This window comes from Macrotis lagotis, chromosome 6, assembly GCF_037893015.1.
Source record: "Macrotis lagotis isolate mMagLag1 chromosome 6, bilby.v1.9.chrom.fasta, whole genome shotgun sequence".
Classification (NCBI taxonomy): domain Eukaryota; kingdom Metazoa; phylum Chordata; class Mammalia; order Peramelemorphia; family Peramelidae; genus Macrotis; species Macrotis lagotis.
Genome location: NC_133663.1, coordinates 4,171,400 through 4,199,342, shown reverse-complemented (window position 1 = coordinate 4,199,342; position 27,943 = coordinate 4,171,400). Strand labels below are relative to the sequence as shown.

Sequence of the window (27,943 nt, the reverse complement as noted above, 5' to 3'; positions counted from 1 at the left end):
TGACAAGACAGAGTCAAGACACCTGGCCATTGCTCTAGATGTAGTGGCTGACCTTGGCATCTTCTATGTCTAATCAAGCTCTAAGAGCTCCACATCACCTGCTTCAGCCACTTTCATGGACTGTGGAACAAATTGTTCTCATCCAGCCCATGCTTGGGGTAGATACCCCCTAATTCCCTGATAGGTCTGAAACACCCTGGTTTATCCTGTCTGCTGAAATGATTTATTAGGGTGTGGTTGCTGAGCATGCTACAACTTCCTGGAGGGTATAGTGTCCTCAGGGGCAAGGGCCTGGCACTTTCCAGGCCTGCTCATCCACCTTTGTCTATCTGAATTAGGTTGAAGGAAAACCCCCAGGTCTCAAACCCTTTAATGAAGTTAGGGGCTGTTTACCTCAATCTTGCAAAGACTTCCCTTGTAAGAATAGGTGGATGAGAACAATTTGTTCAAAGACCATGATGCAGGTGCCATGTCATTTATCCTCTCTGAAACAAAGAATGAACAACAACTTTGGAAAAATTATTTCCTTTCTCTGTGCCTCAGTTTCTTTATATATAGATTGATACACACACATACACACACACACACACACATATATGAAACTCATAATAATATTGTAAGGATTATTTTTCCAAATTACCCTCCCATGGTCTATACATAGACACTAAACAACAATCTGTTGTTTTGTCGTTGTTCAGTTGTATTTAACTCTTTGTGAGCTCAAGTGGGGTTTTCTTGGCAGAGATACTAGTGTAATTTGCCATTTCCTTCTCCAGTTCATTTTACAGATAAGGAAACTAAGACAAACAGGGTGAAGTGACTCACTCAAGGTCACACAGCTATTACATTTCTGAGCCTAGAGTTTTACTCAAGAAGATGAGTTTTCCTCACTCCAGGCCTGGCACTCCATCCACTGTGCCAGTTAATTGCCTACTAAGTAGCTTTGTTACACAAACAATTTTGGCCTCATGATTCTTCAACCACAAAGAATCCAAAGGTTAATTAGAATAAATATAGATTTAAATTTTAGCAAAGAAACCAACTTATACTTAAATGTTTGGAAATCTTCTGCCTGGAGGCTCTGAATTATTATGATTGAACTCACAAATTTTTGGTCTAAAATAAGCTCCCTCTAATCAAAATGGTCATACCTGGTAAGCATGGTATCTAGTTTATCTTCTTTGCCACTCTCTTATCTGATGTTTTCAGAAGTTCTGATGAATTCCATTAGCATCTTTCTATCTCTCTGCCTGCCTATTGAACATCTCAAACTGAATCTCCCATAGAAATCTTAAATTTAACATAGCCAAAACTGAATTCAAACCTTTATCCAAACTCCATCATCCTCCAATTTCCCCTATTGGTTCCAAGAGTATTGATATCTTCCCAGTTATCTAGACTCATGATTGAGGTGTCATCTTCAACTCCTTTCTCATCTTTCCACCTCATATCCAATGTGTCACCAAGTCCTGTTCATTTTACCTCCATAAGGTAAAATCTCATATATTTCCTCTTCTCTCCTGTGAGAAAAACACTGCTGCTACCACCACACTAGTGCATGGCATTATCACCTTACCCCCTGCCTATGGCCTGATAGCCTTCAGGTTGATCTCTTTGCCTCACTTCCCTCCACTCAACTGTCAAACCAATCTTCCTGAAGGACAGGTCTGACTATAACTTTCCTATTGCAACTCCTGTGGATCCCTATTGCCACAAATGCAATCTGTTTATCACATACAGTCCTTTAAAACCCAGATTCTTCCTACCTGTCCTTTCTTCTAACATCTCATACCTCTCTCTATACTCTACAACCCAGTGATAATGTTGGCTTCCTTGCTATTCTCTTGATGATGCTCCATTTCTTGATTCTGCACGTTCATGACCAGTCCCTCATGTCTGGAATGTATTCACTCCCTCACTTAAGCTTCTTAGAATTCCAGAGTTCCTTTGAAGGTTCATTCCTTAATGTCTTTCCTCCCCAACTGCAGTGCCCTTCTCCACCCCACCCCGTCCTGTGCTTTTCATTTATCTCCAAAACATCTTGCATTTTTTTTTATCTATGCTTGTAGCCCACCTAGAAGAAAAAAAAAAAAGGTTCTTTATGGACCCAGAATAGCAGAGTCCCTGGGATATGGTAGATTTTTAGTGAATATTTGTTCATTGATTAATGATCCTCCCCTCTCCCCTTTCCCCCCAGCTCCTAGGACTAGGTTCCATATCTGAAGAAAGGGGACATTGTGAGTTGAACCGGGACTCAAGAACTCTTGGGTTCAAATCTTGTCTCTGATACCAGCTGTGGTCACTTAACCTGGATGAGCCTCACTGTCCTCATTTAATACCACTCTGGCCTTTCTGCCAAAAAAGCTCCAATGGGCTCACCCAGAATCAATCATAAGTGAACAATGACAAAGCAGCAGATTGTTGTCTAGTGTCTATGCACGGGCAATCAGAAGGGAACTTTGGAAAAATAATCCTTGAAATATTATTATGAGTTTCAGATGAGACTTGAAATTTTTAAAGTACCATAAAAACATCAGGCTTAAACAAAAACTTATATGTATTTAGTAACAGGTGAAAGTGGCCTGATTTCACATGGAGAGGCTACATTGACCCATAAGTCTGAAATTCAGATCTCCTGTCTCAAAGCTCATACTGTTTTCTTTCAGAAGAGTTTAAAAGTCAATGATTTTGCTCCTTCCTGAGAAAAGATCACCATTCTTCATCTCTGTTGTTTCAGTTTAATCATCTTTGAGAAATCATGTTATTCCTCAATAAAAAGAAAGAAGTTTACTAGGCCCTTACTGCCAATGAAAATCTAGGTATCAACTCCAGAAACAAGATTCTAGGGGATTTATCTCTCATAAAATTAAAACCTGATTGGTTTTACGACCCAACCATGGGTATTTGCTCATTGGCACCATCATTAAATTGACACAACCAAGGGGATAAAGCACCCAGAGGAAATCTGTTGAGCAGCCCCCCAGGCTCCCCAAGGGCAAGCTCCTCTAGGCTGCTTGTTTTGACTTGCTCTCCTGCCTCATTTCATTCTCTTGTTATTCTGCTCAGTTCATTTGTCACTGAGGCCCCTCTTTTCCTCAGTGGCTTTCTTGGAAAGGCAAGTGGGTAACAAATGGATTTGACCTAGGCTATAAGCCCTCCAGTCTCTCCCATCCTGCAAGGCCCTCCTGCACTTGGAAGCTTAAGCTTCCAAGCCTGGCCCAAAATTGCTTTAGAAACCCCTGGTTTCCAAAGGTCATACTAAAATAGAGGAACTTGGGGTCTAATCATTTTTTTAAAAACTTGCTAAGTGTTACTATGAGTTGTGAGAAATGAGGAGCATAACTCAGGTCACAGGTCCATTCATTGGGAGTGACAAATTTCACTGCTTACCCCATCTGTTCCTCCCACTGCTGTCCTTCCCCAACCTCCCCAATCCATAGAACAGGAGGAATTGAAATTTTCCTGGATTCACATTCCTATAAAATGCATTCCTCTAATTAAATCTGCCCAAGAGGAGCAGAAAGGGGAGGACAGCAAAGAAAGTGAGGAATTGATTGGAAGCCTAGAAATCAATGAAGTGCCCATCATTGGAAAGCTGATGGGGGCCAGATAGGTGGAGCTCTCCAGGGTGTTCAGAGTTGGAGTAGCCAGGAGAGGAATTTATCTTTCATCTGGTGGTGTTCTGATGCAGGAGGTGGAAAAGGGGAAGGGGAGAAGAGACACACAACTGATGATCAGGACCGTTGTGGGGACTGAGAACAAAAAGAGGGGGAAAAGGTCTGAATCCGAGGCAGAACAATCGGTCAGGTCAATTTCTGGGTTCTTTGGAGCACCTAAATCCAAGGGATTAAAATGGAAATGGGAGCCTCTGAGGCCAGTAGGTCAGCATCAGATGAGGAGAAAGGCCAGGGAGGATGCATGGAGGAAAAGAGACAACTGACTGATTGCACCATTCCCTCTGGGCCTTCCAATCTTGTACCTTGTGATCTTTTCTAGTATTGATTCATATGCCAGTGGGCTGGTGAGGTCATGGGACCATTTTGCTGCGCCTCTTCCTGACTCTGCTCTGCTGGCCTGGCTCCCTGTTTGGCCTCCTTAGAACACCTGCCAGGCTTATGGCCTGTGGGGTGATGTTGGTGGGTGGAAGGATCCCATCAACTCTGAATCATACCTACCTCACATTAGCATCCATGTCCTCTCTTATTTGGGGTTGCAAGTCTTCCTCAATCCCCATCCCCCAAATTGCATCATCTTGTATGAATGTGTGAGGCTACATATAGACATTGACCTATACATTTATCTACCCAGATAGTGATAGATTAAGCATGCAATCAATATGTGTAATAAACACACATGTACATGTGTTTCATATATCCATGTCTTTACATGTGTACAGGGACCTCAGATAGAATGTAATCTCATTGAAATTAGAGTATGTTTATTTTTGTGTCCCTTCCTCAAATGTCTAGCACGGTAAATGTTTGTCGATGGATCCATGGATGGATGGATGGGTTCATTAAAACCCAAGTGGTCTCCTACCTCTTTGAATTGTGGAGCTATACTGGAGAGAGTTCTGGATTCAGAGTCAGGAAGGCCTGGTTCAAATTCAGTTCTTTGCTCTGAGATCATGGTTAAGTTATTTCCCCACCCTGAACCTGGGATGATACTTGAAATATTTGGTGTACAGGGTCATATAACAGACTCCCAAAGGGAAGAAGTAGGGAGACATTTTATTTGCATAGGGAAGCTTGGCAATATCTGCACACTCAGAATTACTGGGGCATGGCCTCCTGAGATGTTGATCCAGACTTAAATTGGTACTTACTATTTTTCCAGCTACCATTAGAATGGGGCTGCTGCTGCTACAACTATTACTACTACTACTATTACTACTACCACTACTACTACTACTACTACTACTACTACTACTACTACTACTACTACTACTACTGCTACTACTGCTACCACCAGCACCATCACCCACCATCACCACAATGTCTCTCTGTCTTTGTCTCTTTGTTTATCTCTTTCTGGCTCTGGCTCTGTGTGTGTCTCTGTCTCTGTCTCTATTTGGCTTTGTCTGTCTCTCTGTTTTTTCTCTCTCTCAATTCAGAGACTCTAAATCCTCCATAAAGATGCTACTTGAAATCTTGTGTTTGCTCTTGAGTTGGAGATATGTGGGTTTGGGGACTGTGAGGTAGAGTCTTCCTGAGAAAAGGGTGAGCGTTGTTCTCACCAGCCATTTATTTGTAGAAGCAGGCTGTTCAGTTTGCAGCTCTTTTTTCCAAGCTGGCAGTTTGTGCCCACATTGCAGAAGTATATGGGCAATGATATCGCCCCCAAATGCAATAGGAAAGGGTTAGTCCAGCAACAGATTGCCTTGTTGGTTCAAAAATTTCCTTGACCTATTATATAGCAATTCCTTGGAAGAAAAATGCCCATAAACAACATATACCAGGCCAGAAACCCAACAGATTCTCTGACCCCCTGGCATAAGAATCTTTAGGCTTAAGATGCTGGCTACTATTAGAAACCCCTACTTTTGCCTCCTTCAAGAATGTGCACAGGAGGGAGGCTTAGCCATACAGATTAGCTCTGCTCTATTAGATTCTGATGTGACCAATCACTACAGGAAGTGTAGGGAAGGATCTCTGGGTGAGTCCAAGGAGTTCTAAGATGAGGACCCTCATCAGTCTGACCCCATTTTGATTCTAACGTTTGTCTGCAAAGATCTCCCTAATTGAATGATTAAGCAATTATTTGAAGGAGAGAAAGAGGAGAAAAGCCTATGGCCAAGACTTCTATGGCCAGAATAAAGCTGGCAGAGGTTTCTTTCCAACAGACTGGAGGGGTCCAGGGGTAAGCGGTGGGCTGTAGTGCTGCAGATGTATATCTAATTTGGGAATGTGGTGTTGACTTCCTTAAAAATGGGTTTCCCCTTTTGTGTAGGTAAACACTCCCCTTATATAAATGTCCCTCTTTTTCAGGGATTCTAGGTCAGTAAATGTTAGGAAATATGGAGTTAACAATTATATGTGATCTCATAGCTAGGTTCTTGTTTCTTGAATTCTTGAAATCTAGAACATTGTCTTACTTAACTTGAGGTAGACTAGCAAATAGGGATATAGGGTGTCTACCGCCCTTCCCCATACCCAGTCTCCTAAATAAATGCAGGCCATTTCTGCTAGGATGGAGGACCCCCAGGACTTTCCTTCTACCCTGCTGCCTTCTTCTTGCTTCTGCTGCCTTACCTTGGGCCTTTTCTCTGCATCTTCTTTGTTCTAATAATTGTCATCTTCCTTAGGGAGGTAACCTAGAGCCCCCTGGGACCTTATTGCATTCTCCCCATTGAACCTTAGGATTTGGGGGCCCTTCTATCTGTCCTATAGCTAAAGCTTCTTCAGTTGCTGTCTCCCCTCACTGGGGTAGAAACTCATCATAAATAGGGTCTGTCTGGCCTTGTTATTTGCATTTTCAACTCCTGATATGAAGTAATGCTTTTTCTCATCCATTAATTATCTGTGATTCAGATGCTATGGGACCTGTGGGCCAAAATAAAGGCTTATCTACAAGGTTATATGTTAGAAAATGGAAAGATTGTTCCAATGGGTTTGTGAGGTAAAATGAGCTCATTGTTCAGTAGTGTGAAGACAGCTGTCTAGGAAGTCTATATGACCAATATAGTTGTGCTACATCTTTTCTAGCATGGAACTTCAAGATGTTTAGAAACAGGGCCACAGTCCAGCCCAGACTAGACATCTATAAGCATTTGAATGCAAAACACACTGACTGGGTCAGGGAAGCAGATGCCTAGAGACTCCTTCATGACTTGACTCTGCCCTACCTTTCCAATCTCCTTTCACATTGTTTCCCTTCACACATTCTCCATTTGAACCAAATCAGCCATTGTCCATGTATAACATTCCCAATTCCCACCAATGTGCCTTTGACTTGGTCAGTCCTATGTCTAGAATATGCTCCTCCATCACCTTAGCTTGATAGAATACCTCCCTTCCCCCCAAGCCCAGCTTAGGTGCCACCTCCTACATTCTACTTCATCCCCAGCACCCTGCAAGTTAGACTTGGGTGAATATCCACTTTGCAAATTATATTCTTTAAATCATATGGGCTTTATTTCCATTTGCTGCTAGTGACCAGAAGGACAGATCACAGCAGTGCACCTCCCAACCTACCCTTCTGCTAAGTGAGGAGGCCTTGGGAAGACTTAGATTCAGAGGAGGCAGATATGTGTTTGACTCCCAGTTCTGTCTCTTGTGCCACTAAAACCTGCAGGGTCTCAGTTTCCTCATCTGCCAAAATGGGGAATTGGATTAGAGCATCTTGAGGGTCGCTTTTAGCTCTAAACTGATAATACTGCTATCTGTCCTTCAAAGTGATTTTTTTGGTCTTTATTTTGTCTTCAACTGTGAATTCTACCTGTCTCTGATCCTCACATCTGGGTTAAGAGGGGAGAAGCCAGTCTGCCCTTCATTGTTTAGGTAATGCTTACCTCATGCATTATATTTTCAACTAATTATTTGGATTCAAATTGGTTTTCTTCTTTCCTTCAAGGGTAAAATCCCCTGCCCAACCCATTTTCACTAGGTCGTTCTTGTCACAGCCAGTCACAGAAGGTGATAAGTCTCATCTGATTCTTCAAAGATAATGAGAAACCTGAATATCTGCTTGGAAATAACTTCTCCCGTTAAGCAGGGAAGTTAGCAGAGAATTGACTCCAGTGGATCTTTATTATCTCATTCTCCTTGGGGGCTATTTGGAAGTGAAAGTTGGATTCAGCCGCTCTGAGGATCCCTGATGGAACTGATACTGGAACTGGGGTGGGGGAGGAATGGTACTCCATTGTGGGACTACTCCTACTTTTGGTCCCTGATTTGAGGACATGGAGCTGTGTGACCTTCCTAAAAGTGGCTCTCCCCCCACAGGTCTGCCAAGAAGTTTTGTTGATACTGTGTATTTGGTAGAGGACCTGGGTTCAGACTCAAGGTCTGCCTCTGTGTAATTTTGGATAAGACACATTTCCTCTGACAAACCAGGGGTTGGACCCAATGACCTCTCTCCAAATTCCCCTTTGGCACTGGATCTTTGATGCTAGGATCCCCTGTTTGACTCTGTTCAAATAGTCTGGGTGCATATTTTCACTTCTCAGCACCCAAGGGACTCAGATAGATGGCCCATTTTCTTTTTAAGTGCTCAAAATATGACACCAATTACATCATCATTTTTGCCATTTTTAATCTCATCTACTAGATGATTGAAACATAATGTAAGTAGGTCACAATGAGTTCAGAGACAAATGGCCCAGAAAGCTAAAAGATAAATAGAGAAATCCTGGTCAGATGAGACCAGGCATGAATGAAAAGTGGTTGGTAATTGTAATTGACAATATTGTGGCCATTGCCCTGCAAAATGCCCACAATACCCATTGAGCCCATCTGCCTGCCTGCAGACAGGGCAACATTTTCACTGCTTCAGACAAAGGAGAAAGGGGTTTTCAAGGCTTCTGGAGCCTTTCATCCTTACACCCTCTATCGAATTCAATAAAATACTCAAGCAGTGAGTTCTTGTTAGATGCCTATTATGCGCCAAGGGATGCTAAATGGTGCAGGGGATAGAGCACCAGCTGAACTCAGGGGGACCTGAGTTCAAATCTGATGTCAGACACTTGATACATACCACCTGTGTCAGCTTGATGGCCTCACCTCCAGGGCCATCTCCAGTCATCTTGATTCATTTCTAACCACTGGACCCAGATGGCTCTGGAGGAAAAAGTGAGACTGGGGACTTAGCACAGTCCCCTTCACTAAAACTCTATTTTTGTGCTTGAAATGTCATCACCTCCCTGATTTCATGGTCTTCTCGAGAATGAAGGACAAACATCACTATCAACATCATTGTCGCTCTGTGCCAGACCTGTATATGACTATTTTAAAAATCACTTGCACCCAGAAAATTTTCTCTTGTCTGCATTTTTATATTGCAGCTTTTAATGTACTCTGGCTTGTTAACCAGCTGCTGTTGGGCATCTCTAGTTAGCCATCTAATTGTTGTGACTGATTTCAGGATTGACTGGCTCTCCCTGACACCATTTGGAGTTTTCTTGGCAAAGTACTAGAGTGGTTTTTCATTTCCCTTTCCAGATAAGGAAACTGAGGCAAACAGAGTGAAGTGACGTGCTCAAGATCACACAGCAATAAAGGACTGAGGTCATATTTGAACTCAGGTATTTCTGACTCCCAAGACCAGCGCTCTGTCCACTGAACACCCAGCTGCCTCAGACATCTGATGGACCTTTCAAATTCAACATATCCAAAACGCAACTCAGGCTCTTTGACAAAATTCATCCAAACCTTCCTATTTCTGTGGAGCGTCCACCTTCTTTCCAGTCATGGAAGCTGCTCAACTCTTCATTCTCTTTCACCTCCCAGATCCAATCAGTTGCCAAAGGTTTCCAACTCTCCCTCCATATCTCTCGTCTCCATGCTCTTCTCTTTATTCTTCCAACCACCAATCTCATTTTTGTTTTCATGCTCCACCAAAACTAGTGCCATCTACTCCTATTTGGATTCTTAGCTTCCAATCTGCCTCTTCCAAGTCATCCTTCATACATTATCAAACATAAATGTCTTTGTCTTTCTTGCTTTTGTTTTGATTCTTGATGGGCTCACAGATTAGTCCTTCTGTCACTTTCTGGGATTTCTGGGATCAATGTTATCGGAGAGCTGCATACTCTAGCACTATAATAGGTTTGAGGTTGGTCCTGCCCATCCAGTTGGGAATGAGAGAATTCCAAAATATTAGAAACCACATCCAGATCCAGGTGCACAGGTGCCAGAACAGAACCATCTGCTGTGGCTTCATTATTTTTGGAATCACTACCAAAAATTTCAGAATCACTGTCAAGTTCTCCATTTGTTCCCAGGTGGTGAAGTGATCCCCCCATACTAACAAATGCCAGTCCTGCTTCTTTCTTGCCATGGATGACTGGCTACTTTCTTGAGATTCTTGGAAGGGCCTTGGGAAACTGGGCTGCAGGTCTAAAACATCATTCCTTCTAGGCATTCAGGTCTAAATGACGATCATGTCTAGCTCATGAGTCTGATTCATTAGAATCTGGTCCCCAAACCTTGTGCAAGTAATTGAGGAAAGACTCTATATCAAAGGTACCAGGCACCTCAGATGACTCCCAAGGCAGCTCCGCTCCTTCACGGGTTGAGACTTTGGACCCAAATGCTTTCACACTATCAGTAACTTTGCTTAAGTTATAGATCTGCTCCTTCTCTCCTTTGGGAGTGAGCTCCGGGAGTCTTTCCAGGTTGCTTCTTATAGAATCTGGCCCAGTTGATCTGGTGAGATATGCAATCAGTGATTTTCCTTCTTGGAGAGAGATTAGCATCTTCTTTCTTAAATACTTTTAGATCAAAGGGCATTATTTGTAATAAGGTTAATATTTCTCCTCCCCTCCCTGCCCCCCAAGTCAGTTGACTGTTCACAGATTGAAAAAAGAAATTCTCTTTTACCAAGTGGAGTTTGTCCATGTGCTTAGCAGAGACTTCTCTTTCTCCCTCCAAATAGCCTTCTGTTGCAGATTGTCCAGTAAGTCAGATCCAAAGAGAGGGAAGTGGTAGTCATTAAAGACTTCTTGGAGTCAGAAAGTGGACTGGAATTAGCATACAAAATCTCTAAGCCATAAACCAGTTTCACATCCAGTTGATATGCTCAGTAGTGACCTAGACAGGAGACAGTTGCATCCTTTACCTCTCTCTGTTGTACCAGCTTCCCATACTAATAAGGTCATTATTTGTTTCTGAAAAGAATATTTTGAAACTTCAAAAGACTTGTGGGTCATTGGGAGCCCATAAGTAAAAGCTATGGACAGGTGCAGCTATCAGCCAAGGACATTGCTTCAACATGGCCCCAGAGGCAGCTGGGAGGAAGCAGTGGATCCAAGGAAGGGATCTTTGACTATCTTTGCTTCACCTACCTCGATAGATTCTGAAGTGAGGATTGTTTTTTTTTTTAGTGACTGGTGGTGGTCTCCAGTGTCTGACTGCAAGAGGTGAGGTGAATAACTGAAATATTTGCCCAGATGAGCTGGAATCCTGTACAGTTCTCTAAAGTGCAAAAACACTTGGTTCTATTATTGGCACCCAACCATTTAGGGAGAAATTCAATAGCTTCTGTTGGGAAGAATCTACCATCCCTGTCTTCAGCCCTTGCTACTAACTCTGGAAACTTCTTTGTAGTCTGTTTTATTATATAAACAATCAACCATTCATCCTCAATGTCATCCTTAAACTTAGTGGCCCCAACAACATAGGCATAGATGCTGATCTTCCTAGATTTATATCTAAGATTCAAAATCCAGTATTGCCAGATATGGGAAGCCAACAGAAGTGCATACTAGGTTGCCATTGTTGCAATACACTGGGCATTTTTCTGGATCTTTTGGTTCTCCTGGTAACAAAACCAGATGACATGCCATTGTATCTTTCATTAATGCCAACTTTCTGTTCTCTTGCTATCATTTCTGATGCTGGCCCAAAATGATTTTCTTAATGTGAATATGTCATTTCCCCAATCAGGAAACTATTGTGGTTCCCAATGGACACTGACCAATTCCAACTGTGACATGTCAAGCCCTTCCCATCCTTATTCCCATTCCTTATTCCATCACTTACCTCTCCTGACCTATGACTATCTTTCCTTCTCTCTCCATTCCAACCAGATCTACCTATCTCCTGGCTCTGTCATGGTTTGCCTATGTTCCTTCCACACCAGATCCATCAGAATTTCCAGCTTCATTTGGGATTCAGATCATGTGCTGCCTCCTTCAGAGAGACTGTGCTGAGCCTCCCAGAGGTCAGCGTTCTTTCCTTACTCATCTGTCTCCATATTAAATCACTGCAACAGAACATAAACTCCATGAGGGCAAATGCTGTTTTCATGGTCTTTGTTGTATTCCTATCACTAAATACGATGGCTCCCAGTTATGTAATAGGGACTTAAAAATGGTCATTAGGCTCAGTTGGAGTCCAGATGCTTTTTTTTTTTTTTTAGTTGGGAAATTTTAAACTATAGCCTCTGAAGATACCTCAACTTTCCTGCTGGAAGAAGAAAAATATTTATCAAGTGCCTACTATCTGCTAAGAGTTTAACAAATATCTCATTTGAAATGATACCAACCCCAATAGGAAGGTTCTATAAATATCCCCATTTTACGATTGAGGAAACCAGGGCAAACCCAATTTAAATGACTTTAGTGTCACAAGCTAGCAGGTATGTGTTTGAGGCTGAATTTGAACTTGTCATCCTGACTCCAAGTCCAGTGTTCTATCCATTGTGCTTCCCAGCTTCTACAGTGAATCCTGTGTTCTTACAATTATAAAATTTCCCATTTCACAAAGATATTTGAATAAAATTGTAGATAGGACTTGAAGCCAAGAGCTTGGCTTCATTTGTATTTCACTCATATCAACTGATAAATGATCTGTTGTGACTAGCCTACAATTATTGTTTATGTGTATCCATAGGTGGGGATGAGAAGGAGGGGGGCTAGAAAGAACAACACAATAGCTACCTGAGAATTGTCTCTATATTAATGAAGAGAAGTGGCCATCCAACACTATTTAAGTGTTCATTTTGCCTTTCTGGAGACCAATTTGGGATTATGCCCAAAGGGCAACAAAAATATGCATCCCCTTTGACCCAGCAATACCACTACTGGGTCTATCCCCTGAAGAGATGATGGAAAAGGGTAAAAATATCACTTGTACAAAAATATTCATAGCAGCTCTGTTTGTGGTGGTAAAGAATTGTAAATTAAGCGAATGTTTTTCAATTGGGGAATAGCTTTAGCAAACTGTGGTATATGTATATTATGGAACACTATTGTTCTATTAGAAACCAGGAGGGACGGGAATTCAGGGAAGTCTGGAGGGATTTACATGAACTGATGCTGAGTGAGATGAGCAGAACTAGAAAAACATTGTACACCCTAACAGCAACATGGGGGTGATGATCAGCCTTGATGGACTTGCTCATTCCATCGGCTCAACAATCAGGGACAATTTGGGACTGTCTGCAATGGAGAATACCAGCTGTATCCAGAGAAAGAATTGTAGAGTTTGAACAAAAACCAAGGACTGTTACTTTTAATTTAGAAAAAAACCTGATCTTATTGTCTGATCTTGTTATCTCTTATACTTTATTTTTCTTCCTTAAGGATATGATTTCTCTCTCATCACATTCAACTTAGATCAATGTATACCAAGGAAACAATGTAAAGACTAACAGACTGCCTTCTGTGGGGGTGGGGGGGAGAGAAGTAAGATTAGGGGGGGAAATGTAAAACAAAATAAATAAAATCTTTCAAAAAAAGTGTTCATTCTGTATTAGGGATTGTGATAAGCACAAAGTAGAAAGAATGGTCCCTGACCTCTACAACTCACAGTCCAGTGGGTTTGACCACATGCAAACAGCTATGTACATACCACAGATAAACAGTGTAAATGGAAAGTAATTTGAAAGAGGAGGTTCTGGCAGGGAGGAGGGGAGGGCAATAGGAAAAGAGGGGGATTCCAACTGAATCTTGAAGGAAGCCAGGAAATAGAGGGAGATCATGCCAGGTATAGGACACAGGGTCAGGAGTTGGAGTGTTGTCTGGGAAGAAAAGTTAAAAAAAAATCACTGGTTTTTGAAGCATAAGTGGACAGTAGTTTGAAGTGTGCAAAGACTGGAAAGATAGCTGAATGGAGGATGGATTGAAGCGAGGAAGACCAATTAATCATCTGCAATATTCTAAGTGAAAAATTGTGACAGATGGCTTACTAGGGTGATCAAATGATGAGAAGTGATTGTATGATTCCCTTCTTATGCTTTTTTGATCTTGGGTAGCAAGCCAGACTGGGAGAAAGTACTGGGTTCCAGTCCTACTTCTGCTCATCTATCGTCTACTCAAATATTTCCAATGAAGGATAACCCAACATCTCCATAGGCAATCCCTTTCACTTTGGACAAGCTTTCATTGTCAAAGTCTTTCCTTGCATCAGTCTTGAATGGGTACCTATGCACCTCCCATCCATAGCTCCTACTCCTGCCCTCTGAGACCCAGCGGATCAAGTCGATTCCTTCCACATGACAGTTTTGCAATACAAGGTCAAGTTATCATGATGTCACTTAGTCTTGTCATCTCTTGTCTACATATCCGCAGTTCTTTTAACCTGTTGGTTTGTCGGTTTTAAGCTATCTTTACCTTCCCGATCCTCCTCCTCTGGACACTCCATCAGCTGTTAATGCCTTTCCTAAACTAGGCTACTAGAAATGAATGGCTAGCTCAGTTCTTGTTTAGTCACAAAGCACAGGGAAGTATCATCATCCTCATCACAGACATTTTCTCTTAAGGTCACCTAAAATAGAGCATTAATTTCCCTGGTTGCCGTATTAGACCATTGACTCTATTGAGCTTATTCTCCATTAAAGCCCTTAAAGAACCACTGTTTCATCTCTTGAGTAGTAAGTATAGATCCAGGACAAATAATAAATGACATTGTTATAAAGTATAGGTTTCTATATGAGACTGGGGGAGAAGTTAGTGAGGAAGTCCCATTGGAATTCTCTCTGTTACATTGCTGACTTATCAACATTCCTTATTAGCTCTTTTCCCTACTGTATGCAGAGTGCATGTGGGAGATCCTCCCATGGGCAAAGCTTCCCACCCTGTGATCCACAGACAATGGCTGGATTTTTCTGATTAGACAGATGGGAGGAGGACCAGAGAGAGACTTTCCTTTCAATTGGTTCTCAGGAAGTTTCTTATGGTTGCAAGAAGGGATAAGATTTAAGCTGACCAATGCCATGCCTATGGATGCTCTCCTGCAATAGTGCAGACCTTCTGACTGCTTCAGTAGAGAAAACATAATGACTAGGCAGCTTTGCAAAAAAAGATGGCTGTAAATGGAAAGCCCCCAAAGGTTCATTCTGCACACCCAGAAAAGATGACTTTATGTGACTGTCTCATTGGGAACTCTAATGACCTTTCCCAGAGACTCTCTATCTCCACAGCCAAAATACTAATTGAGTGAAAAATATTTCTTATGGTTTAATGAGAACTCAAAGGAGAGAAAATACTGCTGTGGTTTATAAGTGGAATAGATTTTCTTTTTCCATGACAAGCATCTTTCTCCATTTATTTTAATTTGCAGTGTCCTTGTGCTTAGAAAGAGATGAATTTCATCTCTTAATGCTTCCTTTTCCTTAGCTTTGATAGGAGGGGTGTGTGTTTGTGTGTGTGTCTGTGTGTGTGTGTGTATGTGTGTGTATATTAATAAAAAGACCCAAAAGACCGGATTACTTGGTTCTGAAGGAAGCTTCAGGGAGGGGAAGGTAGGTAGAGTCTAAAACAAGTCTCTTGCATTCTGAGAGATTGGGGGGGGACACCTCCTCCTGACCCAGACAAGCTGAGGCTTCTCTTGATTTATGTTCCCTCCCATGGCCAACCTTCATCATCCTTCTTGCTATCAGGGGGGTTCTGGTTATCAGGTCTGAACCTCAACACACAATCAATAGCAATTGTGGGACATGGGGAGTTTCATTAAAGCCATTTGTTATTTCCCCCACCCCCAGTTCTTTTTTCCCTCACTGGGGACATGGTGAGGTTAAGAGAGCTGGACCCATGGGCACTCAGAGAAAGACAGCCATGATACTGGGCAGGCTTACCAGGAGTGAGCAGAGCCAAAAGCCATTTCTCATGCCTGGCATTAATTTTCAAAGTGAATAAAACTGTTTTGAAATGCATGATATGCCTTTATTGTTACTGACACTGTGAAAGCTGCTGCTGCTTCCCACTTTCCAGCCCATCAGCACTGGCCCATGGTCCCCCAGGGGCTCATCCCTGCTCCAGCTTCAGGACTGCCTTGGACTCAGTTGGCATCATTTGCAGGACTTGAGATACTTGGCTATATGTCTCTTACACATGTATTTTGAAGTCCTGTCATTCAGCTAGCTCCTGAATTGTTGAGAGACCCGGGATGTGGTGGCAGTTTAAAGAATTTTGTGTCTCATTGTTCTGTTTAAAATTTGAGTCTGAGACTTGGGGAGCAAGCACTTGGTTATGAGGAATTCAGATGCCAGGACTCTCTGTAGCTTGTGAACCCAGACCATGATGGGAGATGTGGATCTGGAAAGAGCCTCATAGGCCAACCAGACCAAACCCATTATTTTGCAAATGAGGAAACTGAGGTCCAGATGAGAATTTGAGGCCAAATGGGGGCTCTTCTGCTTCATCTCCCTGTCTCCTAGGACTACCATTCAACCAAGACTGATGTATTTGAGTACATTCTGTGCCAGGTTCTGTACTGGATAATGAGGATACAGCAAACAAGGCACCCCCTGCCCTCAAGAAGCTTACATTCTTCTGAGAGTAGGATGCATGTTTGCACGCAAGAAAAATTAGGTTCTATAACAAAATAAATAATATAATAAAGATTAGACCATCGTTGATTTCTCTTTTTTTGTTCTAAATTGGAGACACTTGGGTGACTGATATCTTTGAGGGGAAGAATGAATTCTAGCCATGGAGTCTTTAGTTTTTGGATTCAGAAATAAGAGGGAACTGGTCCTGAGACTTAGATGATTATAATCTTAGAGCAGAGCTCTGACAGGTCTGATCAAGCTAGGAAAGCTTGAAATGAAGGCTCATGGAAGACCAGTCTGGACAAGTTCAGAGATATTTAGGACTAAAAACCTGACATCTTTTAAAACTCCCAGCAGGTAATGCATTTTTTTTTTGGCAGAAGGAATTTACATGGCTAAAATGATTTGGAGTATGGAAATATGCATGTGTGTATGTGACATATTTTTTGGTTTTGATTTGGTTTATGGTGTCATACATTGGGGACCCCCCCCCCATACACATTGTGAAAAATCCCTTCAGCAGTGCAGATTAATTACCTACACTCATACATACAGGCACATATATCTAGCTTCTTAGTATAAAGCATTATGACTTCATTTTTCTTTACCAAATATAATGGAACTTATAGCATGGAAATGAAAGACCCATTGGGAAAGTGAACAATTATAGCAACACATGAAAATCACTCTCTCTCTCTCTCTCTCTCTCTCTCTCTCTCTCTCTCTCTCTCTCTCTCTCTCTTTCTCCCCTCCCCTTTCATTCAGAACCCCTCCAGCTGCAACAATGAACCCCTGCCCATTTCAGAGTCACCTGTAATTATTCTAGCTTAGAGGTTCTTCTTCCTCAGTTGATCCTATTTCTTCTTTACCTTATTTTATCCAAATGGTTTTTGAAAACTTCAGCTGTCCAGGAGAGGAAGAAACCACTTGCTATGAGATTCCATTGGAGGAACAGATGATTGACATGGGAATATTGATGGGGAGGTTTGAGGCTGATTCTACTGCAACTTTGCCCAGTTGAATCAACTCAAGATTTTCTCAATGCCTATTCTTGTCGCCATATTAAGTTAATGCTCATTGATTTGGGGTTCTGAATCTTTAATTGGATCCCTAGATGAGCAATGGCATCATTGTGATTCTGTTTTTCTCTCTTTGTTCTCCCCTCTGATGGGGGAAAGGAAGGATGGGAAAAAATGAAGAAATTATCATGGATTTGTTTATTTGTTTATATCTTGAGATCTATCCCCATCCCCAGTAAAATGTAGGTTCTTAGAAAGTAGAGATGTATTTTTATATCCCTATGGTATACTCCACTGCCTGGTATTTGATAGAAGCTGGTTGGATAAAAGAGAAGGTTTAAAGTCCCTGGGAAGAGAGGAAGAGAGACAATTTCCATTATTGAATAAAGGAATGAATGAAAATGGCAAAATTAATTTCTTTGATGCTCCACTATTTTGCTTATGGTATTACCCTTTATGACTAAATCATGTACCTATTTGGAGTTTTTCTTGGTATATGGTATGAGCCCATATATCAGTCTACTTTTCAGTTTTCTCAAAATTTTTTGCTAAATAGTTCCTGCTCTAACGGTTAGAATCATTGGATTTATCAAACATTATTTGTTGTGCTCATTTGTATCTGTATTATGTTTTGTTGGTTATAGTTTTGTAAAATAATTTGGGATCAGTACTGTTAGACTCTGTCCCTTTCCGTATTTTCCTTAAATTCCTTTGATATTTTTTATTTTTTTCCAACCAGATGATTTTGCTATTATTTTTCTAGATTTATAAAAAAATTTAGTGGTAGTTTGGTTGTTTTAGAATTGAAGAAGTAAATTAATTTTTGAAGTATTGTCATTTTTCTTATATTGCGTGGCCTACCCATGAGAAATTAATATCTCTCCAGGAATTTAGTTCTGTATTTATGTGCGGAGAGTTTTATAATTGTATAATTATAATGATAACAATATTAATAGTAATTAGTAGTAAATATTTACATAGCACTTACTATGTGCCAGACCCTTTACAATTATTATCTCACTTGATTCTCACAACAACCCTGGGTTTCAAATACATGTAAAGGTAGTTTTCAAAACCATCATGCAGCAAATCATTGTCTGCGTGTGGATTTGAAACTAATGTTTTCTTGATTATAAGTCTTACAGTCTATCCATTGCTCTCTCTAGTGCTATCAGTTTCTATGTGTATCTTGGCAGATTGACTTCCAAGTATTTTATAGTCTCTGTAATTATTTTAATTGGAATTTCTTTTTTGATCTCTTACTGTTAGGTTTTGTGGATCATATATAGAAATGCTGATGATTTTATATCCTGCAACTTTGTCAATTCTTTCCACTAGCTTTTAATTGACTTTCTAGATTTCTTTAAGTAAACCATTTTATCATTTGAAAAAAAAAAGGAATAGTTTTCTTTGTAACTTATGCTTATTCTTTCAATGTATTTTTCTGATATTATTGCTGTAGTTAGCATTTCTGATGCATTATTGAATAATAATGGTCATAAAGAACACACTTGCTTTTCTCCTGATCTGGCTAGAAGGGCTTCTAGTTTATCCCCCTTGCAGATCATAATTGTTTTTAATTTTAAAAAGACACTACTTGTAATTTTGAGAAAGGGTTCATTTTCATATCTCTCTCTCTATATATATATAGGTATAGATATATGTGTATATACGCTTTCTAATGTATTAACAGGGATGTGTTTTGTCTTTTCATTGAAATAATTATATAGTTTTTATTTTTTGTTATTGATATTATCATTTCTACTTATAATTTTCCTAATTATTGAACCAACACTACATTCCTGGTATAATTATAGTCTGTTTATAATGGATGATCTTTCTGATTTATAGTTGTAATCTCCTTGGTAGTATATTATTAAAAACCTTGTTTCAAAATATATATATATATGTATATATATATACATAGTGAGGAAATTGCTCTATAGTTCCTGTTATCTGCTTTGACTCTCACTGGTTTAACAGTCAGAGCCATATTTGCATCATAAAAGTAATTTAGTAGGGCTCTTTTACCTCTAATTTTTAAATAGTTTACGTAGTATTAGTATTAAATTGTTCTTTAAATGTTTGGTAGAATTCATTTGTAAATTCATCTGGTCGGTAGATTTTTTTTCCTTAAAGAGTTCATTTATAGATTGTTCAATTTCTTTTTTCTAGAATAGGGTTATTTAAAAATTTTTTATTTCCTGTTTTGTTTTTCTGGGAAATGTCTATATTTTGCAGATATTCATTCATTTCCTTTACATTTGGCTTAGAGATAATAAATATGGTTTTAGGAATGGCTTTCATTTTATCTTTATTGGTTATAAACTCATTCTTTTCATACTTTAAATTGATAATTTAATTTTTTCTTTTTTAAAAATCAAGTTAACCAATGTTTTATCTTTTTTTAAAAAACATAAACAAAAATTCACTTCTAGTTTTATTAGTTCAGCTTTTTCTTTTTTAATTTTATCAGTCACTTTTGATTTTAAGGATTACATTTTGGTATTTAATTGGGGAGTTTATTATTTTTCCAATTTTTTAGATGTATGCACAATTATTCTGATTTTTGAGGACATTTTCCTCAGCATTTTTATGTCTTCTTTTTTACTAAACTATTCCTTTTCCCTAATTTTCTTACATAGGTCTCATTTGCCCCCCCCCATTTTTCCTCTATTATTCTCATTTGATTCTTCTTAATCTTCAGTGCTTCTAGTCTTTCTTTGGGGGGGGGGGGGGGTTGTTCCAATCTGCATTTTGCTTTGAATCTTTGTCTTTAGCTGTTTTCAGGTCTTTGTTTCTTCTGACCTTGTATCTTGAGTTTCCCTATCACCGCAGTTGTTTTTTATGGAAAGATTCTTTTTTGTTATTGTTTACGCTTTTTTCTAGCCTATTTTTTGAATTTGGACTTTGTAACGTGTTAAACTCCACACACCTTTGGGAGAGGGGGATAAAGACTGGTCTGAGCTTCTGTTCTTTATGTCTTACCACTACTTTTTTTTTAAGTTTTTGCAAGGCAAATGGGGTTAAGTGACTTGCTTGAGGTCACACAGCTAGGTAATTATTAAGTGTCTGAGGTCAGATTTGAACTCAGGGACTCCTGACTCCAGGGCTTTACCATTACTTTCATTCCTCAGTCTGTCAGGTTTTGGTACACCCAAAGATCTAAGAAATTTGTTCATCCTACCGCTCTGTACTTTGTGTTGGACCTGCCTGGTCTGCTGAATTAGTTGTGGTTTGAGTTTTGGTAGATTTGGTAGATCGATCCTGGCCTCAACCACTCAACCCACTGAGGTTCTACAGATTCAGACTGAATGAATTTTGGCTCCCTCTTGATTTCACTCTTTATTTCCCTACAGACATGTGCAGGGTTAAAGGTTAAAACTGATCCCCCCTCACCCCCCAGTCCTCTCTCCCCATAGCCCCACCCTTGCTCCTGGGCTCAGAGCCACACAATTATGGTTCTGGAACTTGCTCCTTACAGAGCTAGAGAGTCTGCTCCCTCCAGAACGCAAGCGCTCCTCTTCACCTTGGAATGAATGTTAAGAATTAGACATAGAGCTGCCACATGGCTGAAACTTCACAGAAGGTTTCATCTGGATTAATGATAATGAAAAATGGCACTTTGATGGGAAAAAAAAGGTTCCTTCTCCCAGTGTTGCAAGAATTTGGGATCTCTATCTCTCTGTCTCTGTCCCTTTTTGCAAGTTTTTTTTGGTACTTAATTTTTTTTCAAATACATGTAAATGTAGTTTTCAAAATTCAGTTTTTGTAAGATTTTAAGTTTCACATTTTTCTCCTTCCCTCTTCTACAATCAATCTGATATGGATTGTACTTACACAATCATGTCAAATAGAGCTTGGATGGCTTTTGACTAGTGGCCAGTGCCTTCCCATCCCTGTGGACATGTGATTATGAGTCACTGCCACAGTGACTGCTACCAATCCTGCCTGTTCTGGGACTTACTGTGGCTGCCACTGTGCTTCTGGTCACCTTCCAGCTCAGGATACACAGATATCTCTCTCTCTCTCATCTTTTTTTTTCTAGGTTTTTGCAAGGCAATGGGGTTAAGTGACTTGCCCAAGGCCATACAACTAGGTAATTATTAAGTGTCTGAGGCTGGATTTGAACTCAGGTCCTCCTGACTCCAGGGCCAGTGCTCTATCCACTGAGCCACCTAGCTGGCCCCCCATCTTAAACTGACTTGGGCATGAAAAATGAAGCCCTAGGACTTTTCCTTGGATTTCTCCATCAGAATTAAGTTTGGTATATTTTCTAGATTGTTGACTATGTTAGAGGGGGGGAAAGAGGAGAGCTAGGCAAAAGTATCTCATTCTGCCATCTTCTTGTATGACTGGATGCAAACTTGACCTTATTATTCATTAAAATACCATTTTTCATTATTGTTAATACAGATGAAATCCCCTCTGAAGTGGCACTGGCAGTGGCAGCAACGTCTAAAGGAAGAGTCATATTCTGTCCTCAGATAAGGATGGTGAGTTTGGAAAACACTCAAAAGCCAAGAATATGTCAAAGAAGAATGAAATTTTCACACTGGTCCCTAAAGGAAGCTGCAGAAGGCTGGATCTATAGCAAACCTCAGCATCTGCTATCTGTCTCTTGAGTTGCTTCTCCCCTCTAAGATCTGAGAAATTTCCACATTTTTTAAGTCCATGGCATGTATATTTTGGTGTATGTGATCAATGGTCTTGAATGACCAGAATGGAACCATTCAGGGGACATCTCAGAACCTCCAAGTAGAAACTCAGTGTTTGCTGCTTGAAGCCAGTGGGAGTTAGGAGCAGCTAAGATGCTTTCCTATGGAGTAACCCATGTGAGCTAACCAAGAGCTTGGGGCTTCTCTCTTTCTGAGCATTTGGTCCAAGAAGGATCTGGCTCATCATTCAGGTTAGTTTTCCCTACTTTTGCCAGGTGTAGCCAGAACCATGACTTGATCCTTCAAGAACATTCTGGCTTTAGATAGTAAGTTGTGGGCATGTGATTTTAGGGAACCATATAACTTCAGAGCTGAAAGGTATCATTTGGGTCATGCCCCTCATTTGACAAATGAAGAACTAAGTCCCAAGGATATCAAATGACTTGTTCAGCAACATTCCAAGAAGTAAATATTAGAAGTGGCATTTGAACCCAAGATCTCTCATCCTCAAGTCAATGTTCTGCTAACTGGACCATGACATAGAAAGGGCCATAATTTGTATTGGTAAAGGGATATTCCACCCTGTGAATTCATACATCAAAGTGCTGGAAATGAGGGTTTGGAGCTGGCAGGGCACCTTTCCTTGTCCAGATCCATCATTTTAAGTTTGAGAAAATGGACTCATCAAGGAGAAGAGATTTGTTCAAATGTATAAAGATCATTTACTAATAGAAACTGAGAGCATTTGAACCCCAAATTTGGACTCTGCATTATATTCTCTACCTTGAATACTATTTTATCTCTCTGGAGGTAACATTGAAATTTGTCAGTTTGATTATTAGGTAAAGTTGAATCATTGGGAGCAACTACCCTTACTAAATGAGCCCAACCCCTGTAAGCAGAGATTCACACTGAGATTTTGGAGCCACCTTGTTTATACTAAAACAAGAGGACCTGTTTTGGTTGAACATTGGCCTCTCCTTGAGGCTGCTCTGAATAGTGGCCCACTTTGTGGACAGCTCCCACCTCAGGCCTCAAAACCATTCTGTGAGCAGGCAGGAGAAAACCATTCTGGCAGGTCCCAGCTCAGAAATAAATTGAGGAAGCAGGAATCCGCAACAAAATGTTATGGAGGATAATGTGGCAATAAATCAGTTTCTCACAAGGCCAACTCAATTGTATACCCACCAAAAGCCATGGAGGATTCGAGATAAAATATCAGTCTTAAGTAAGTTCCATCCTTTTGAGCTCTAATCAGTGGAATATTTCTTGGTAATGCCTAATCTATCACTGGACCAGTCCCAACCAAGTCACAGCCACCTCTAGCACAGCTGTCAGTCAGCCTGGCTTTTTGTTTGTTTGTTTGTTTGGGGGTTTTTTAGGTTTGCAAAGCAAATGGGGTTAAGTGGCTTGCCCAAGGCCACACAGCTAGGTCATTATTAAGTGTCTGAGGTCACTTTTGAACTCAGGTCCTCCTGACTCCAGGGCTGGTGCTTTATCCACTGCACCACCTAGCTGCCCCTCAGCCTGGCTTTTTGGACCAGAGAGCTTACCTACTGATAATAAGTCAGATAATAGAAAATATTTATAAAGTATTCAGTACAGTGCTATATAAGCTAGCTATTGTTATATTTATAGACAATATTATTTTGCAGCCTTATTCTATTTTTTTTATATTTTGTCATTTGTTTCAGTCCTAATTAAATATTTAACTATTTGGTTGTTAGCATGGTAAACAGCTGAATGTCAGTCCCTGAGTAAATGTAGAGGCTCCTAATTTCAAATAGTATTTGAATAAATGTACTAGATAAAGGAAGTCTTATCCCCCAATATTCCTATATTAAATACCAATTGATGTGAATCCATAGATTAGCGACCCCTGGGCTCTAAGGGACACCAATCATTTTAGCTTCTTGTGTGGAAACTGTCTCTCTCAACACCCTGGACAGAGCCTTCCTTGTACAGAGTAGAGATTTAATAACATGTAGAATTTTGGAACTAGTTCATATTGCTCTTGGAGACATAGAGAGACAAAACGAATAGGAAGACCAGACTTACATTTTCATTTCCTTGCATCCCTATTAGTGAGGCAGGAGTCTAAAGGCTGCCAGAGGCACCCCTACAGCTAAGGTATCATCAACCACCCAAACCCAACCCTTTTAGGAAATTGCACCTGGAATATTATGGAGGCCATTGGGGTGAGAGGAGGAGAGAGGAGACATATAAAGGGTAGATAAGCCAGAACCCCAGTCCTCATGGAGACCACAGGCCAAGAAGAGAATGATGCCTACGTAAGTACATCGAGATAGTGTCAAACAAAAGTCACAAATTATCTATTGCCTGAGGACCAGCCCTGATATGTCCAGAGCATGGCTGCAGAGGGAAGCATTTTTTAGCTAGAACAACACTTAAACCTTGACCCTTAGTCATAAAAGGGCTGGGAACCTGAAACTATTGAAGATGATAGTATTTCTATCATTTTGGTTTCTATAACAACAACAACAGGGCATTATATACTCAGAAACATGGCGAGTGTGTTAGTTTTATATCTTCTGATTTTCACAACAACCCATCAAGGTAGGCACTGTTATTATCCCCATTTTACAAAAACTGAGATGAAGAATAGCAGAGTGGCCCAGGCTCACATAGCTAGCCTGTCTCTGAAATCATATTGGAACTCTAATCTTCCTCATACTGAGTCTAGCCTTATTTCAATGTGTCTTTGAGCCTCACTTAAAAGGGAAGCCATAAGTAGTAAAAATAAAGTTGGAGGGGTTTTCCCCATCCAAGGTCATGGATCTCCTGAAATCTGCCCTAGGTAAAGAACCCCTGAACTACATAATAATTTTGTGGGGGATCAAATTTAAAGGAAAAATAAAACCAATGATCCCAGAAGTCCTAGTCCTTCCTATAGATTGGGAGATGCTACCAGGGCAAGGCTCCACATCTCAGTCTTGAGTACAGGGATCTATGCTTTGGGCTCTCGTGAATTGTCCCCTTGCCCCAAAGTCCAGGGTCCTTAATCTGTCAACTCTAGAGTCAACAGGAAATATTTGGACTCTGTGAGTTGCAGGAGGGTGTAGGGGAGAATTCAGCAGGAGAGTGTGTTAATAAATGTTTAACCACCAACTCTGAGGTTCATATTTTGAAGTCTAACTTTATTATTAGCATTCTATGTCCAGGCAAAAAACAAAACAATAAATCAATACCTTATTTGAAAGACTTGGTTTCTGAAATGTACCTTCTCACATGAAACACTTAACAATGGGCTCCTGTGAGCTGCTTTGAGTTAGCTCTGGCACACCCCTGGTTGGAACAGACTCAACAGCTAAAAGAATCTGAAATGAGTCTCTTTTTCCCACAGGTAGCAGCTAGTGTTTGGAAAGAATGTATAATTACATCAATATAAAGATCTCCTGGTGAACAATTCACTCTATCGATGCGCTCTATCTTCAGCTTATGGGCTTAGAGGTACATGAATAACTATCTTCCATTGCTTTCCCAAGACCTCTCATCCTCTATAAATAACTTAAACTGAACTCTTCCTGGATTAGAGAATTCTTCCTCTGGCCACCAGCCTGCACTCACTACTTCCCTTTGGAGGATCCTTTTAACCCTAAATTCCTGTTTTGTTGTCATTTCCCCAATATCACTGGGACCCAGAGCCAGGGACGCTGGGTTGACACAGACCAGGTTTACTCTCTGTCATCCCTTTCTCTTGACACCTCCCCCACAAATACCAGAATCTGTCCTAGCCCAAGTCTACAAATCACAAGGGAAAAGACCCCAAGTTCTTAGAGAAATACTAAAACATGTAAGACATTCAATCAAAAACAGCTTTTTTTGCCAACTCAACAAAGGAATCCCTAACCCACAAACAATGAACAGAAGTCTCTTCCCTTCTCTGCTGAAGCTGCCAGTCCACCAAGCACCTCTAGGCAATTAGACTGAAAGCACTTGGACACCCAGCTATCTGACCCCCCCTTCCTATAACGACCTGCACAATCCTCCCAGTTTAGGGTCCTGCTTTGTTGTTAAAACCTCCCCACTTGGAAAAAGCAGCCAGATTTGTTTAAAAACAAAAAGCCTTCATTCCATTTCCACATAATTCCTAGCAGAGTCAGGATAAAGTCATCATTCTCTCCTCTATAGCATGACTAGCTCCTTTATTTTTCCTAAGCTCAAAATCCTGGAGGACTTAGGACTTCCTTTTCTGGCTTCATCTAAGAACTTCTAAATATCCTGGCTTTGCTTTCATCCTCTGCCATCCCTTGTTCCCTTGGGTCCCTGGAACAGCTTCAAGTATGAAAAAGATTTCCTCCAGGAAATGGAGGGGGAACCTTGATTCTTTCTTTCTTCTGTTTTTTTTTTTAAGCCATTCATCTCTGCACTGGAGCTCTGCAGCCCTCCTTCTAATGGCTGAGTCCAGAGGCATAATTCAGGTGTATGACAAGCTATGCCCTCAAGGTGTTAACAATCATTTTGATGGTTTTGTTTCATTACTGCTGTAAACTTCCCCAGCTGCAAACTCCAACATCAATACACTTCACTGTCCTATCCAATCAAATCCAGCAAATATTCATTCAGCACCTGCTACATCTGAAACATGGTGCTAGGTGTTGGAAATATCAAGGCAATATAAAAACAACAGTGCTGACATCAAAGATTCTATGGAGGGGTTGGGGGGGGGAGGAAGGGGCTATATATGTAACCTAATCAGTCTATGACAATTGAAGGAGGGAGAAGAAGCCAAGCACTCAGAGACAGCAAAGATTTTGTAAAGGAGGTGGCACATGGGCTGAGATGGGAGGGAAGCCAAGGATTCTAAGAGATAGCTATAACTTCCAGTCCATAGGGGTAAATCTGTGCAATAACACATATATTCAAGTTTGAATGTTAAGGGTAAGGAAGAGTTGTCAGGCCAGCATGTCTGGGATGCAGAGAAGTAAGAAAGGAAGGAAAGGAGGGAGGAAGAAAAGAAGGGAAGGAAAGAATGGAGAAAAGAAGGAAAGGAGGAAAGAAAGGAAGGAGAAAAGAAGGGAGGCTGGAGAGAAGGAGGAAGGAAAGAGGAAGGAGGGAAGGAGTGAAGAAGGAAACAAAGAAAGGAGGAAGGAAGGAATAGAAGGAAGGAAGGAGGGAAGGAAGGGAAGAAGGAAGGAAGGGAATCCAAAGTCAAGCATATATGGGAATATATGGGAAGTCAAGCATATATGGGAAGTCATGCAAAACACAGGACCGGGGCGGAGCCAAGATGAGGACAAGAAGGGATCGAGTCTTAGGTGCTCTCTGATAAAATTCATCAGCTAAGGACTCTAACTAAACTTTCGAGAGACAGAACCCACAAAGGGACCCAGTGAGGCAGTTCTCCTACTCAAGGTAACCGGGAAAAGAGCAGAAAGGCTCTGCTCCCCGGGATTGGAGAGGCAGCCCACCAGAGGGGTGGCCCACCAGAGCCAAAGAAACTCAGCCTCCCGGAGGCAGCCCCAGGGCGCTGGGGGTCTCAGCTCACAGCAGCAGGGGAGTCTCCTGAGCTGCACCCCAGGGAGCACCAAGGACAAAGTCGGGGAACAGCGGGGGACCTCTGCCAGAGTGAGCATGTGGAGCCCAGCTCTCAGGGCACACAGCAAGCAGCATAGTCTTTCCCCAGCCCTGATCCAGGAAACAGAAGCAGGCAGAGCCAGTAAGCAGGAGCCTCCAGGGCATGAGCCCATTGAGCTGAGGGAGGGGAGTGAAGAGAGACTGCCTAGCTCTGTCCTCTGCCCCTGAAACAGGACTCTGGGGCTCTGACCACATTCAGATCCTGACCACAGTCTAGGCCCCCCCAATAGAACAGCA

The 27,943-nt window shown here is 41.1% G+C and overlaps 1 long non-coding RNA gene across 1 annotated transcript in view; it reads left to right on the top strand.

The window, feature by feature from the left end:
* The window catches only part of LOC141490574 (uncharacterized), a 38,807-nt gene extending 12,049 nt beyond the window's left edge, over positions 1-26,758 (top strand). The window contains exons 2-3 of the long non-coding RNA XR_012469271.1: positions 21,867-21,946; positions 25,473-26,758. This is a non-coding gene — a long non-coding RNA (uncharacterized LOC141490574). The remainder of the gene's footprint in view (positions 1-21,866; positions 21,947-25,472) is intronic.
* Positions 26,759-27,943: the final 1,185 nt, after the last annotated feature.